Below are 7,357 nucleotides of genomic sequence, written 5' to 3' on the forward strand. Positions count from 1 at the left end.
CTTGCTGACACCTGGTATTATTGGGGTTTTTACATTTTATCTATCTATCTAGTGAACGGTATCTTACCGTGAGTTTAGTTTACATTTTCCTAATAACTAATGTCATCAATCTTTTTCTTACATGTGTAGTTGTTATTCATATATTATCTTTGGTATAATGTCTATTTAGATCTTTTGCCCACATTTTAAAATTAAGTTTTCATCCCTTTTGAGTTGTAAAAATTCTTTGTATATTCTGGATATGGGTCTTCTGTTGGATATATGTTGTACAAATATTTTCTTCCAGTCTGTAGCATTTCTTTTAATTTTCTTTCTTTTTTTTAAATTTCAGGTTAATGTGAGGATATAAGCAATTAGATTACAATTTTTTCATTTGTTAGATGGAGCCCTCTTGTAGTTGTGGCCTGCACCCAAGAGGTGTGCCATATACCTTTACATTGTGTCCATTAGGTGGGGGCACACCAATCTCCTCCGCTTCTCCCCTCTCCCCATCTTGTTTCCCCCCTTCCAACTTGAATTGAATTTTTCTCTTTTGTGAGTGGTGTGTATTAGATGATCTGCTGACTTCACATTAGTATTGAGTATATTGGATATTTGTTTTTCCATTCTTTTTTTTTTTAACACTAAGATAGTTAATTTTATTTGTTCAAGGGCTCATTTTGTAAGCATTAAATTAAGCCTGAGCTTTGATTCTATGAGCCCAAATTCACATATTAAGGAAGATAAAAGCAAACTATGATCCATGTACCTGGCTGAAAGCTAAAGGCTCGGGGCTAATCAGATTGTAATTTTTGAATTCCTACAGCCTAGAGTTCAGTAGTCACAGGTCTTTCAGGTCCTTTTGGATGTCCCACAGGGTATCTGCACTTTTCTTGAGCTGAGCAACCTCTTCATCCTTTAGTTTCTGGTTGATGACACTAGTTAATCCCCAAGTGTTGAGGATACATGGCAGGCTCAGGAAGACTTCATTCTCAATACCGTACATCCCCTTCACCATTGTTGATACTGGGTGAATCCTGGATAGATTTTTCAGCATGGATTCAATAAGATCAGCTACACTTAATCCAATTACCCAATTAGTATATCCTTTTAGCTTGATGACTTCATAAGCACTCTCAACCACCATCTAATGCACTTCTTTCCAATTTTCACTATCATTGTCTGTTCCCATTTCTGGATTCAATTCCTAGAGAGAAACACCTGCCACATTTACTCCACTCCACACAGCCACACTTGAGTCGCCATGTTCTCCCAAAATCCATCCATGGCAGCTGCTGGGATGAATGCCAAGCTTTTCAGCCATAAGATAGCAAAATCTAGCAGAATCCAGGTTGCACCCACTTCCAATCACACGGTGTTTGGGTAATCCACTTAGTTTCCAGGTAAGATATGTAAGAATGTCCACTGGATTGGAAACCACAATTATGATGCAATCAGGACTGTACTTGACAATCTGAGGAATAATGAACTTGAAAACATTAACATTTCTCTGTACCAGATTGAGATGACTCTCCCACTCTTGCTGACGGACACCTGCAGTTACCACCACAATCTTAGAATTGGCAGTCACAGAGTAATCTTTATCTTCCACAATTTTAGGTGTCTGAAGAAATAAGCTCCCATGCTGCAGATCCATCATTTCTCCTTTAAGCTTATCTTCCAGAACATCCACAAGAGCAAGTTCATCAGCCAGAGACTTTCCCAGAATGCTGATAGCACACGCCATACCAACTTGTCCAACGCCCACTATCGTGATCTTATTGTTTGTGGCCGCTGCTTCTTCTTCTGCAACTGGTGCAATGAGTTTTTCCTTAAGAGTTGCCATTATGGACAGGAGGGAGAGGGCTTCACTAGCGGCTGTGAAAGTCGAGCGCAGGCGATGTGAGCTGTCTGTTTTTCCATTCTTGTGATACTTTACTATGAAGAATGTGTTTCAACTCCAACCAGGTTAATACAAAAGATGTAAAGTCACCACCTTTTTTGACTGAATAGTATTCCATGGTATACATATACCACAGCTTGTTAATATATTCCCCGGCATTTAGGTTGGTTCCACATCCTGGCAGTTGTAAATTAAGCTACAATAAACAGTCTAGTGCCAAAGTCTTTATGATAAAATGATTTTTCTTCTCCTGGGTAGATGCCTAGTATGGGATTGCAGGATCAAATGGGAGGTCTAATTTGAATTCTTTGAGGATTCTCTGTACTTCTTTACATAGAGGCTGTATTAGTTTGCAGTTCCACCAACAGTGTAAAAGTGTTCCTCTCTTTCCAAATCCGTGCCAGCATCTGCAACTCTGGGACTTTGTGATGTGGGCTATTTTCTCTGGAGTTAGGTGATATCGCAGGGTGGTTTTGATTTGTATTTCTCTGATGATTAGGGATGATGACATTTTTTCATGTTTGTTAGCCATTTGTTTGTCTTCCTTAGGAAAGGTTCTGCTCATGTCTCTTGTCCAGTGATAGATGGGATTGTTTGCTCTTTTTTTGTTGATTAATTTGAGTTCTCTATAGATTCTAGTTATCAATCCTTTGTCAGATTTGTAACATGCAATTATCTTTTCCCATTCTGAAGGTTGTCTATTTGCTTTAATTGTTGTGTCTTTACCTGTGCAGAAGCTTTTCAGTCTAATTATGCCCCGTTGTTCATTTTTGTTGTTGCAATTTTCACTAGAACCTTCCCCAACACATTCTATGAAGCAAACATCACCCTGATACCAGAACCAGGAAAGAACCCAACTAAGAAGGAGAACTATTAACCAATTTTACTAATGAATATTGCTGAAAAAGTACTCAGTAAAATCTTAGCCAATAGATTACAGCTACATATTAAATAATTGTACATCATCATCAAGTAGGCTTCATCCCAGGAATGCAAATCTTTTTAACACACACAAATCCATAAATGTAATTCAAATGTAAAACAAACCATATGATCCTTTCAATAGATGTAGAAAAAGCATTTGATAAAATTCAGCATCCTTTTCTAACAGGTACGCTTAAAAATATAGGTATAGGTGGAACATTTTTTAAAATGAGTAAAGCCATCTATGACAAAGCTACAGCTGACACCTTACTGAATGGAGTAAAACTGAAAGCTTTTCCACTTAGAACTGGAACCAGACAAGAATGTCTTCTATTGCCACTACTATTCAACACAGCACTAGAAGTTCTAGCCAATGCAATCAGGCAAGAGAATGATTCAAAGGGCATCCAAATGGGGGCATAGGAGGTCAAACTCTCCCTCTTTGCTGATGATATTATCTTATACTTAGAAAACCCCAGAGAGTCAACCAGAAGACTCCTGGAAGAGATCAAGAAATACAGCAACATCTTGGGGTTTAAAACCAATGTCCATAGCAGTGAAAAATTAGTTCAATTTTTCTGCCTAGCGAGAACAGCACACTGTACCCCATGACAATATTAATGTACACAGCTATGATTTAATAAAAAATAAATAAAAAATAAATAAATAAATAAAATCAATGTCCACTGGGTGGCGCCTGTGGCTCAAAGGAGGAGGACACCAGTCCCATATGCCAGAGGTGGTGGGTTCAAATCCAGCCCAGGCAAAAAAACAAACAAAAAAATCAATGTCCACAAGTCCTTTGAAGTCCTTTGTATAGGACAGTAACAGCCAAGTTAAGAAGCAAATCAAGGACATAATTCCCTTCACAATAGCTTCAAAGAAAATGAAATACCTAGGAATATACCTAACAAAGTAGTGAAGGACTTCTACAAAAGTATTATGAAATGTTAAGAAACAAAATAGCTGAAGACGTTAACGGATGGTCTGAGTAACTGCCCTGCTCAAGTCCAGTGGTGGCCACATTTGTTGGTCACTGGTGCCTAAGAGCTGCCTTGCCCAGGCCCACTGGCACCAGTGGGTAGCAGTGCTTGAAGACCTGAAGTGGGGGTGCATGGCATCTGTGTGGGGGACGTGAGAACATTCAGCCTTTTTGTTCTTTCTCCAGCCAAGCAGGGATGATAAGGAGGCAGCAGCAATGGATCTGACCCCGGAGTTACCACAATACTTTAGGGCTGGGATCTCAAAATAGTGCCAGCCACAACACCTAGAGTTCATAAGCCAGTGAGCTCTCTCTGTGCCTTCTCTCTAGTGCACTGTTTTATTTACATTTTTTAATCTCATGGCACAGTTCAATCTATAAACTTCCAGTGCACCCTTAAATTATGTTGATTAAAAAAAAGAGCAAAAAAGAATATATTTACTGTGCTTTGAACTTGTTTTGAAAATAATTTGATTAATAATCTTTTAATATTTTCATGGCATACCTAAGATCCTTTCATGGCACACCAGTGAACTACAGCACAGTGGTTAAAAATCACACTGCTCTAGAGCAGTGCCCCACTGCACATTCTGCAGTCAGCTCCCTATGTCAGTCCAGGGGCCTGCTGTGCTGGAGGCCCCTCCCATAGCTTCAATTACAACGTTCACAGCGACAAGTGGAGCCCTGGAGTTCTCTGTCACTTTCCCATGTTTGGGTTCCTTCCCCATATGTCTCCAATTCTATTTTATTGGTTACCTTCTTTCTCCATTCTGGGGGCCTCCTGTTGCTTGCCTGTTGATTCTGAATGCTCTCTCTTAGACTGTCAGTACAAAGGTAAATATTCACTTGCTACTTCTGATCCTTTCCATGAGACTGGCTTATGTAGGATGCTTCTGGTTTGACATCTTGGTCTCCTTGGAACTTATTTTTGTATGCTCATTTGGTTTCCTACAACTTTGCTGAGTTCATTTATTAGTTGCAACAGTTTTTTTTTTTATTTGTCTGTATATGTATGTGTAATCTCCAGGGTTTTCTACATATAAAATTATGTCATCTGCAAACAGATAATTTTACTTCTTTTCTTCTTATTTGGATGGGCCCCCTCCCATTTTTTTTCTTGACTACTTGCTCTAGCTAGGACTTCCAGTAGTATGTTGAATTAAGTGGTGAGAGTGAGCATCCTTGCCTTGTTCTAGATCTTGGAGAAAAGCTTTTAGTTTTTCATCATTGAGCATACATGTTAATTGTGGGCTTTTAATTTATGGACTTTGTTATGTTGAGGTAATTTCTTTCCATCTGTAACTTGTTGACAATTTATATCATGAAAGAGTGTTGAATTTTGGCAAATTGTTTTTTTTATATCTATTCAGATAATTCTGTAATTTTTTATCTTTTACTCTGTTAATGTGGTGTATCACATTGATTTATTCATGTATATTGAACCATTCTTGCACCCTAGGGATTAATACAACTTGGTAATGATTTATAATCCTCTCATGCGGTGTTGAATTCAGTTTGCTAGTATTATGTTGAAGCATTTGTATCCAAGTTCATCAGGGGCATTAGCCTATGTCTGGCCTTGGTATCAGGATGATGCTGGCCCCATAAAAAGACTTTGGAAGTGTTCCCTCCCTTAATTTTTGGTAGAGTTTAAGGAACTGATATTAATTCTTCTTTAAGTGTTTGGTTAGAATTCACTCGTGAAGCCATTTGGTTGTGCTCTTTTTAATGTGAGGTTTTTGAATACTGATTCTATCTCCTTATTTGTTATTCACCTGTTCAAGTTTCATATTTCTTTTTGATTCCGTCTTGGTAGATTGTATGTTTCTATAAATTTATCCATTTCTTCTGCATTGTCTGATTTGTTGGTATATATAATTGTTTACGATAGTCCCTTCTCATCTTTTTTATTTCTGTGGCATCAATTATAATGTCTTCTCTTCCATTTCTGGTTGTATTTATTTAATCTTCCCTCTTTTCTCTTAGTCTAGCTAAAGGTTTGACAATTTTTTTCATCTTTTCAAAAAAAGTCACTCAGTTTTGTCAATTTTTTTACTATTCTTTTTCTACTCTCATTTTTTTCTGCTTTAACCTTTATTATTTCCTACCTTCTGCTAGCTTTGGGTTTAGGTGTTTTTTTGTTTTGTTTTTTTTCCTCTCTACTTCCTTGAGATATGATGTTAGGTTATTTGTTGGAGGTCTTTCTTTATTAAGTTAGGCATTTGTCACTATAAACTTCCTTCTCAGTACTACAATTACTGCAACCCATAAATTTGAGTATATTATGTTTTCATTTTTGTTTATCTTGAGATGTTTTGTAATTTCCCTTTTGATTTCCTCTTTGACCTAATTATTGTGCAAGAGTGAGTTGTCTATTTTCATGGATCTCCAAATTTTCCTGTTATTATTTGCTATTGATTTCTAGTTGTATTTCATGTATAAATTTTTTTGTTGTTCCATTTGTTCCATTCTTATCCTTAGAGACACCCCCTGGGCACTTCCTGGTTTTTATACATAGTCTGCATTTATTCTTTTCTCTTTATTTCTATTTAACTCTGGAATTTTAAATTTTATTACATTATATTTTCAATGCTGTTCACCATGTGCTGGACCTAAACATGTGTATTTTCCTTTTTGAGGTTTTCAGAGTAATTTTATCTTGGTAATTCTTCATTCCTCTCTTCAGTTTCTTACTTGTATCCACAGCATCTCATACTCAATGTACTTTGGTTGTCTTATGATCTTGCATTTGAAATCTCTTGTTTCAGACAGGCAATATTTTATTTACATCATAGAGAAGTTATTTTTCAATTTTTTCTCTTTACTTGTATATTTAACTTTTGCTTATTTAGATTTATTTGCTTACTTTTCTTGTACTATATATGCACTGTTTTGTGTATTTTTTCTCAGACGTTCCTGATCTTCAAATAGGGGCCACTTTTTCTGTGTCTAGCATTTATGGAAGAACAATATAAGGAAAAGGTTATGGGATAAGTTGGAGCAGTAAGTGACTTTAATTATTGACTCTCCTGGTTATGGAATTTCACACTTTCATCTCTGCACCAGGTGGCCTTGATACTGTGCACCTCAATGGCTTGTCTACATGGCAGAGCTGATTGCCACTCACTGCCTCTCTTCTACCCTGCTTCACCAATAGCCTACTTCTTTGAAAGATGGTAAGTCTGAATGAATACTGTTTAAGCTCTGTTTCTTCCACCTAATGGCTTGGTGATCTTCCCTTAGCCCAGGCTATTAAAACAATGGATTGGTTTGCAACATAAGTTTTGCCACCACTTCAGATAGATTTAAGGCATTGTCATAGTTCTACAGAGGCATGTTTTTGTTCTCAACCTCCATCTTGAATTTGGTCCAAAGACACTAAACAGTATTCCTTATAGATTTCATTTGAAGTTTGGTCCAAAGACCCATGTTCTTTATAGATTTGACTTGAATGTCCTATTTGATCAGATGTGACATAGTTTTAATTTTTTTTGTTTTTGTTTTTTATTTATTTTTTAGCAAGTTTGATTTCTTTCTTTCTCTTTATTTATTTTTCTTTTCTTTTCTTT

General features: G+C 36.8%; 1 pseudogene; it reads right to left on the bottom strand.

Annotated features, from left to right (window-relative positions):
* Window positions 1-797: 797 nt before the first annotated feature.
* On the bottom strand, window positions 798-1,825 carry LOC100949750 (annotated as a pseudogene).
* Between the last annotated feature and the right edge of the window lie 5,532 nt (window positions 1,826-7,357).

Source organism: Otolemur garnettii, unplaced genomic scaffold (assembly GCF_000181295.1).
Source record: "Otolemur garnettii isolate 467f Iridium unplaced genomic scaffold, OtoGar3 scaffold00266, whole genome shotgun sequence".
Lineage (NCBI taxonomy): Eukaryota > Metazoa > Chordata > Mammalia > Primates > Galagidae > Otolemur > Otolemur garnettii.